Source organism: Vicugna pacos, chromosome 6 (genome assembly GCF_048564905.1).
Source record: "Vicugna pacos chromosome 6, VicPac4, whole genome shotgun sequence".
Lineage (NCBI taxonomy): Eukaryota > Metazoa > Chordata > Mammalia > Artiodactyla > Camelidae > Vicugna > Vicugna pacos.
The window spans coordinates 51,655,126-51,664,300 of record NC_132992.1 but is presented as its reverse complement, the minus strand read 5'-3'; the positions used below and the strand labels follow the sequence as shown (position 1 = coordinate 51,664,300).

Below are 9,175 nucleotides of genomic sequence, written 5' to 3'. Positions count from 1 at the left end.
GTAAGTTCAGAATGGCAAGGAGCCAGAGAGGTCATGAGAGACAAAGTATCTGAAAGCAAGGAAAGTAACACCTGCCTGCCACAGTGTAGAAATGGGGAAGAGAAGCCCCATAGTAAGATGGTACCATGTTTACCAAATGGTGAACTTAACAACTGCTCCAACAGAACCACTTCTGTGGTTTCTCCCTTTGCTGCTGAGTTCAGATGGCCTCAATAGGTTATAGGGAAAAAAACACATTGTTTCTGAAACTAATTAATAAACAAGCTGGTAGAGTTTATGAAGGTGGTGCTAAAATTAGTGAAATAACTTGAACAAAAAATCAACATAGGTTAAGAAGGCTTAGTGAGGTAAACTCTAAATCATTGAAATCTCACAACTATTAAGTTTAAGATTTACCACACCCATTTTCTCTAGATATTTATGTATGCTTGAGAGTGCAGTTTAGGTCATTTTCCAATAATGAATTATTCTGGAAATTGGTAATGAGTTCTAAGTAAATAATATGAAAATGATCATAGGCTTATAAGAAAAGGTGCAGAGTTGATGTTAGCCACCTACCTAGTCATTGTTCAGGTATTTTGATTTGAAATACTGCTTTTAAAAATATTAAAAGCTAATATATTTGTTTCTGTATGTTAGTTTCTTGAAAGAAATTTATATGATTTTTTGGTATTTGATAATAGAATAGCTTATGATAATATTTACATGTTGAATAACAAAGTAGATAACCATTCTTTTTTCACACAGCTTACTTCATGTTTAGACTGTAAACCTGTATGTTCTGGAAGTTTGGTGAGTTAATTCAACGGTTTTAAGAATACTACTGTTACTTTCAAGTAACTCATGGATCATTTGTGGCCTTTGCAGTAACATATATTGATGACTTGGTTATTTTTAGCTCAGCCATGGAAATATGCCGGAGACTGTTGTCTAGGGAATTCAGAAAGTTACCTTAAGGGTAAAAGGAAATGTGGGTTTGGGTTCCCTAACATACATACACAATTATTAGGCTACTGAATATGGAGTGAAATATATACCTTTCTGAGATATTGTTGAGGTTTTTAACATGGTGGAGGGAGTACTCAAAAAAACAAAACAAAACTGTGAGCATGTCATCAGTGTAATATACCAGATTGGCCAAGATGGAGGAGTAGAAAAATCCTGAGCTCACCTACTCTCACAACTATCTGCTGATCAGTCATCAATAAAAAAGACCAGACTTACCAGAAGATTATTTATGACTGAAGACAGAAAGAAGAAACCACAATGGGAGGGGTGGACTCACGACATAATCAAGTCCCAAACCACAAGGTGAGTGACCTAGAAACTCGACAATAATCATACTGCAGAGGTTCTCCAAACCCCACGTCAGGCTCCCCAGCTCAGGGGGTCTGTACCAGGAAGAGGAGCCCCCAGGACATTAGGCTTTGAAGACCAGCAGGACCTAATTTAGGGAGCCCCACAGGACTGGGGAAAATAGAAACCTTACTCTCAAAGGGCACTTTCATAATCTCATGTGCACTGGAACCCAGGGGCAAAAGCAGTAATTTGATAGATGCTAGGACCAGACCTACCTGCTAGTTTTAGAGAGTCTCCTGGAGAAGTGGGGTCAGCTGTAGGTCATCCATAGTGGCAGCCATATCTGTGAACATTCTACCCTGTCAACATTACTGCTGGTGGGTGCTATCTTGGGATGCACCAGAACCAGGACACCTCAAGCCAAACAACTACCTGGGCAGGGACACAGCCCCCTCAGACTTCCTGAGCTTACAGCCTCCTCTAGACATGGCCCTATCCACCAGAGGGCCATGACCCAGTTCTACTCACCAGTAGGCAGGCATCAGGACAGGCTCTAGGAAGCCTGCTCTGGCCTCTAGACCAGCCTCACGCACCAGGGGGCAGCTGCAAGGAAACTTACCCCACAGCTTGCAGTCCCAGCCCATCCACATCAGGCCAAGCTGAGCCCTGACCATATCCACTAGCAGGTAAACACAAGGTTCAGGACATCCCAGACCCCATACCCAGCCCCACTATCCCCATCAATGATCTGAAATGAGCTCTGGGATCCCTGCAGCCAGACTACAGGAGTTAGCTCTGCCTGCCAGTAGTCTAGCACTAACCCCAGGACTTAGCTTTATTTGCTGGTCACCTGTAAACAGAAGCCAGCAGCATCTGTACAAGGCAGTGCCTGGTAACCAACCTGGCTAGAAGCAAACCAAACCTACCAGACCACCCATATAGTCAGCCTGTCACAACAGAAGGACACATGCTGTTGGGTCTGTAGGAGGAACCCACAGAGAATATAGCTTGGGTGGCAAGAGGGGAACACACTGCTGGGATGCATAGGATGTCTCCTATAGAGGGCTGCTTCTCCAAGGATGGGAAACCTGACTTACCATATACATAACAATACAAATAGCAACTTAGGCAAAATGACGTGGCAGAGGAACGTTTTCCACATAAAGAAACTGAAATGGAAATAGGCAATCTACCTGAGAAAGACTTCAGTGTAATAGTCATAAAGATAATCAAAGAACTCAGGAGAAGAATGGATGCAAAGGGCAAGATAGAAGTTTTTAATGAAGAGTTAGAAAATATAAACAACTGAACAGATGTGAAGACTATGATACCAAAAATGAAAAATACTCTATAAGACATCAACAGTAGAATAAATAACACAGAGGAATGAATCAGTGAGCTAGAAGAGGCGTGGAAGTCACTACCTCTGAACAGAAAAAAGAAAAAAAAGAATGAAAAGAAAGGACAGTTTAAGAGACTTCTGTGACATCACTAAGCACACTAATATTTGCATGTAGGTGTCCCAGAGGTGAAAAGAAAGGGACTGAGAAAATATTTGAAGACATAATAGCTGAAAACGTTGCATCCTAGACTTGGACAACTGTTTCTTTTCCAAGGTTAGCAGAGTCCCACACAGGATAAACCCAAAGGGGAACAAACCAAGACACATTGAGACACACTGTAATTAAAATGACAAAAAAGACATTAAAAGCAGTGAAGGTATAAAGCAACAAACAACATATAAGGGAGCTCCCATCTCAGCAGAAACTCTGCGGGCCAGAAAAGCGGCATGACATATTTAAAACCTACAACAAAGAACACTCTACCCAGAAGGGCTCTCATTCAGATTTGACAGATAAATCAAAAGCTATGCAGACAAGAAAAGCTAAAACAGTATAGCTCCAACAACCAACAAACCAGCTTTCCAATGAATGTTAGAGGAACTTCTCTAGGTGAAAAAGAAAAAGCTACTAGAAACAAGGAAATTACAAAATGGAAAGGCTCACTGGCAAAGGTAAACACACTGTAAAGGTAGGAAATCTGTCAGGGAGGTTAAAAGAATAGCAAATAATAAAAGAACAGCAAAAAAAAAATCATCCATATCCCCAATAAGCAATTATGGGGTACACACAATAACTAAATGTTAATATGATATTAAAAGCACTAATGAGAAGATTACAATTACAGGGTTTTTAAAATCCACTGGAAATTAAGAGATCAGCAACCTAAAGTAGTCACATATATAGACTGCTATATAAAAATCTCAAGTAATTGAAAACCAAAAATCTATGATAAATATATATACACACAAAAAGGAATCCAATAATAACACTAAAGATAGGCATCAAATCACAAGAGAACAAAAGAAGGGGGGGGAAAACCTACAAAAGCAAATCTGAAACAGTACTACAATGAAACCACAACTGACTGCTAGACAACCATCAAAAAAAAAAGACTGGAACCTAACAAAGATCTTCAACTGGAAACATAATCAGGCCCCACACCCCCCTAGTGGATGACCCACAAGCTGAAGGATAAAATAAGTCGCAGAGGCCCTCCCAAAGGAGTGAGTTCTAAGCCCCACATCAGGCTCCTCAGCCCAGAGTTCTGGCGTTGAGAGAAGGAGACCCCAGGACGTCTGGTTTTGAAGGCCACTGGGGACTTGGAAAATAGACTTCATTCTCTTGGGAAGCATACACAGAATCTCACATGCACCAGGGCAGAGGCAGTGATTTCATGGGCCAGGCCTGCCTGCTGGTTTTGGAAGGTCTCCAGGGGACATAAAAGCTGGAGACAGACATTCCAGGAGTGTTCATCTACATGAGGTTTCCTGGAGGCTGACATCTTGATTGGATCATTAGACCTGGCCCCTACCTACCAGAGATTCAGGACCAAGTTTCACCCAGCAGTGGGCTCCTCCTGCCAGGAAAGCTGCATAAGTCTCTAGTACAGCCTCATCCACCAGAGGGCAGATACCAGAAATAAGAAAACAACAATCCCACAGCCTGTGGAAAGGAATCCACAAACACAGGCCAGACTCTGCACTGGGACCAGCTGGACACTGCCCTTGGGTTACAAGAGAGGAGTGTACTGCTGGGACGTACAGGATGTCTCCTACAGAGGGCCACCTCTTCAAGGGAGAGAAATGTAACTAACCTACCTAAAAATATGAATAGAATAGACAGACAATATGAATTGGCAGAGGAATATCTCCCAAGCCAAGGCACAAGATAAAACCCCAGAAGCTGTAAGTGACGGGGAGATAGGCAATTTATCTGAGAAAAAGTTTAAAGTAATGAGGGCCAAGATGTTCAGAGAACTCAAAAGGAGTATAAATGCACAGAGCGAAGATTTTAGCAAAGAGTTGGGAAATACAAAGAATACCCAGAGTTAAAGAATAAAATCACTGAAATGAATAACACACTAGAAAAAACCAAGAATAGACTAAATGAGGCAGAAGAACGAATCAGTGAGCTATAAGACAGATCAGTGGAAATCACTACTGCAGAACAGAAAAAAGAATGAAAAGAGGACAGTTTAAGAGAACTCTGGGAAAACATGAAGTACACTAACATTCATATTATAGGGGTCTCAGAAAGAGAAGAGAGAAAGAACCTGAGAAAATTTTTGGAGAGATACTAACAGAAAACTTCCCCAACTTGGGAAAGGAAACAGTCACCCAGGTCCAGGAAGTGCAGAATTCCACACAGAATCAACCCAAAGAGGAACACAACAAGGCACATAGTCATCAAATTGACAAAAATTAAGAATAAGGAGAAAATATTAAATTTAGCAAGAATCAAATCAACAAATAACATAAAAGGGAACTCCCATAAGGTTATCAGCTGATTTTTTAGCAGAAACTCTACAGGCCAGAATGGAATGGCACAATATATTTAAAGTGATGAAAGGGGGGGCTTACAACCAAGAATAGTCTATCCAGAAAGGCTCTCGTTCAGATTTGATGGCGAAATCAAAAGCTTCACAGGTAAACAAAAGCTAAATGAATTCAGTACCACCAAACTAGCTTTACAACAAATGTTAAAGGAACTTCTCTAGTCATCAAACCATAAGAAAAGAAGAAAGAGAAAGAAAGAAAAAAAAAAAAGACCTACAGTTGGCAGTTTGGGGTCTTTGATGGTCCCATATAAAATTTGGAATTGTTTGTTCTAGTTCTGTGAAAAATGTCATGAGTATTTTGACAGGGGTTGCACTGGATTTTGATAGTGTTGATTCTTCCAATCCAAGAGCACAATATATCTTTCTATTTCTTTGTATCATCTTCATTTTCCTTCATCAGTGTTTTATGGTTTTCAGAGTATAGGTAACCTCCTTGATTAAGTTTATTTCTAGGTATTTTGTTGTTTTTTATGCAATGGAACTGTTTATGCCAGTTATAAAATTCTGGTTTTTGAAATGAAAAAAAAAAAAGTCAATGAAGGTCCACAAATGGCAAAATTTCCTTTCTTATGGGTGAGTTGTATTCCATTACATATCTATGTTGCACCTTCTTTATCCATTCATCTATTGATGTGCACTTAGGATGCTTCCATATCTTGGCAATTATAAAGAATGTTGCTGTTAATAGTGGGGTATATGTATCTTTTTGAATTAATTCTTTAATTCTTTTTTTGTGTGTGATTGGCTTTATTCCTTTGATAACTGTGTAAGTTTAAAAAGTTAAAGCTCTAAAGGTTCTTAGAAAAAATGAACAGTACATGCATGTAAATTAAAAAAAATGTGCTGTATATTGCATATATACAGTCAAATTGTAACAATGCTACCTAATAAAACTGAAAAAAAACCAAACAAATCGAAAACAAGAAAAAAAACCAAACAAATCGAAAACAATGAACAAAATGATAGTAAGAACATACATATCAATAATTACCTTCAATGTAAATGGACTAAATGCTCCAACAAAAAGACACAGAATCACTGAACGTATACATCAACAAGACCTATAGATATGTTGCCTACAAGAGGTTCACTTCACATCTACAGACATATACAGACTGAATGTGAGGGAATGAAAAAAGGTATTCCATGCAAATGGAAATCAAAAGAAAGCGAGAGAGGAAATAGTTACATCAGACAAAATAGGCTTTAAAACAAAGGCTATTACAAGAGACAAAGAAGGACACTACATAATCATCAAGGAGTCAACCTAAGAAGTAGATACAACAATCATAAAAACGTATGTATCCAACATAGGAGCATCTCAATATACAAGGCAAATATTAACAGTATAATATAAAAAACGTGACTTATCAAGTCCTAGATTCACGGATGCTAAAAGTGAGCAACTGATTGGTGGTGTACTTCCTAATGGCAAAAATAAAGAAGGAAACCAAGTTAGTGTCCAAGGAATAAAAACCACACAGCTCATCAGAATGGGCATAACTACTGTTGGAACTGAAAGCTGAGAGAAAGGAGCCAATGAAGAATGTCACTAATATCCCTATAAACATGGTATCAAGTTTCAATGGAGCGATTCTTATATTAACCTTAAACACAAGCCAAATACAAAGTAAATCAGTGAATAAAATTCTCTAAGGCAGAAAAAACCAGTGTTACCTATCTAAACATCTTTCTGATTATCCAACTTGATCTAAGGATAAAATCTAACAAAATGCCTATTCCTTAGCTCAGGGTTTTCTATACTTCAGTCACATAAGGTGCTTGTTAACTTGCAGAATCTAGGACTTTATTTCAAGGTGCCCTATGGACAGACCACAGATCACCTTAAACACGGCTGCAGGCAATCTTTTATAAATAGTGTATGAGTTAGGAGTATATTTAGCTGAAAGCAGGAAAAATCTAATATTACAGGTTTAAACAAGGAGTGTCACTCTTGTTACAAAAAGGGTTAGGAGACAAGAAAGGTGTCACCAAGACCTAAACCATTCTATCTTTGTGCTCAGCAATCTTTAGCATGCGGCTTTCATCCAACTGATGAGAAAAATTTTCCTGTACCTTCAATGCCTCAGATTCAAGCAGAACGAAAAGAGAAATGCAAAGGAATAAAGGAAGATGAAGCCTTATTTTGTCCTTTTGGAAAAAAAAACCAAACCCAAGAAGTCCCACCTTGTTACATTTTCTTATAAAACTTACTACATTTTACTTATTTGAACTAACTCACTGGCTACTGCTAGAAGCAAAGGAGTTTGAGAAAGTGGATATTTATACAAAGTATGCTATTGCTCCATAGAAAAAGTGGAATTCTCTTAAGGGAGAAGGAAAGGATGGATATTTGTGGGCAATCATCTGTGTCTGCCATATATTTCATTTACAGCTATCAAGATTTTAGAAGAAATGGTCATCAAAGAGATCAAGGCCATGTTTTATGTCAAGACCATGAAGAGCAGTTATGCTATGTTGCCAGGTAAGGATGTTGGATATGCAAAAGAACAAAGAAAAATGCTGGCATCAATTCAGGAAAGTAAGCAGGTACCTGTGTATAGGCTTAATACACGGTCAATCTTCCTGTGTCCAGGTTTATATACTAAGGAAATACTCGTGTATGGAACAGCAGCTTGTCTCAGAAAATAACCATGGGTCCAATGTAACACACTTAGAGAAACTGTGTTAAGATAATTCAGTAAACGATCTATTCAGCAAATATGTTTGTGTGTCCTGTATACAAATAAGGCATTTATTCACAGGTATTAGGGATGAGACAAAGAGGGAACAGAGATGGGCTTTACATAAAGTATGATGTGTTAGGAGAGATCATATGTACAAATAGCTATTAAAGTCTATGAAACATGATAATATAAAATATATCGGTATACATTAGGGAAGTCCTGACAGAAGTATTTATAACCTGCAGTGGAGATCGAAACAATGTAACTGAGGATGACAGGTAGAAGAAGTGTCTGATTGTTTACTTTGGAGGCAGAAGTCCTAGGTTCAATTTCTGCGTCAGCCACACTCTTACATGTATGATCTTATATGGAGGTAAAATCAGCCTTATCAAGTCTGTTTTCACTGAGGGTATAAAAATACCAGCTATATCTTTAACAGCTACACTGCTATGATTCTTCTGGTCCTCAAAAAGGGGTAAATGAAAATTCATTCTATTAATTTGATAATAGATGTTTCAAAGAAATATTTCTCCTCATAGATGAAAACAGCAATATCGTAACTATCTTATTTCCCCTCTGGACCTTTTCTGTATTTTTATACTCTAAAATCCTTATTCTTAATTAAAGGTCAGATACCTATCTTGCTCTGCAAAACCTAGGAAACATTTAGGGGAAAAAATGACATGAAGATGCAAAATATAATAATCTGTAACATAGTCTTGTTTGTATATTTGAGTCTTTAAGTCTGAATAAACACATCTTTAAAGTTTCAACATCACTGTGTTAACTAAAGTGTGGCATGTTGAACAGTAAGCAAATCAAAAGCCTTATTGGTCCTTCTCTGATACCTGATTTCAACATACCCTTAATCATCTGCACAGACCTCTCAGTATTTTCCTTATGCTGAGCTGAGTTAAACACATCACTCCTTGTGTCTGAAACTTTGTTATGGAAATACAACTCATACAGAGTAGCTTTAGATCGAATTAGGTTGAAGTAGAAGCACCTGAAACTATTTTGAAAATCCTACCAAAACCAACATGTCAAAACAGTTCTTTAAATTCAATACTGACTTTTGGTAAGTCCTTCTTATTCACATCCTTTGAAAAGCTGGTGGCTTTATAGGTTATGGTAAATATGTTGATATCTTTGTTTCTTTCATGCATCATAATCAAATGTAGTTTTAACTAATATCTTCCAATGACAGTTAAGTTTTCTATATCTACTCCAAGAAGTATCTCCAGGAATAGAAATCTATTTTCAATGAAAATGCATCATTTATGAGCAGA

The 9,175-nt window shown here is 38.0% G+C and overlaps 1 long non-coding RNA gene across 3 annotated transcripts in view; it reads left to right on the top strand.

The window, feature by feature from the left end:
• Positions 1-9,175, top strand: part of LOC140696912 (uncharacterized) — a 347,036-nt gene that overhangs the window by 335,019 nt on the left and 2,842 nt on the right. For 2 of the 3 annotated variants that reach the window (XR_012073579.1, XR_012073580.1), the window contains 2 exons: positions 748-792; positions 7,595-7,838. This is a non-coding gene — a long non-coding RNA (uncharacterized lncRNA). Of the gene's footprint in view, positions 1-747; positions 793-7,594; positions 7,839-9,175 lie in introns of those variants that run through there. The other variant, XR_012073581.1, reaches the window with a different exon arrangement.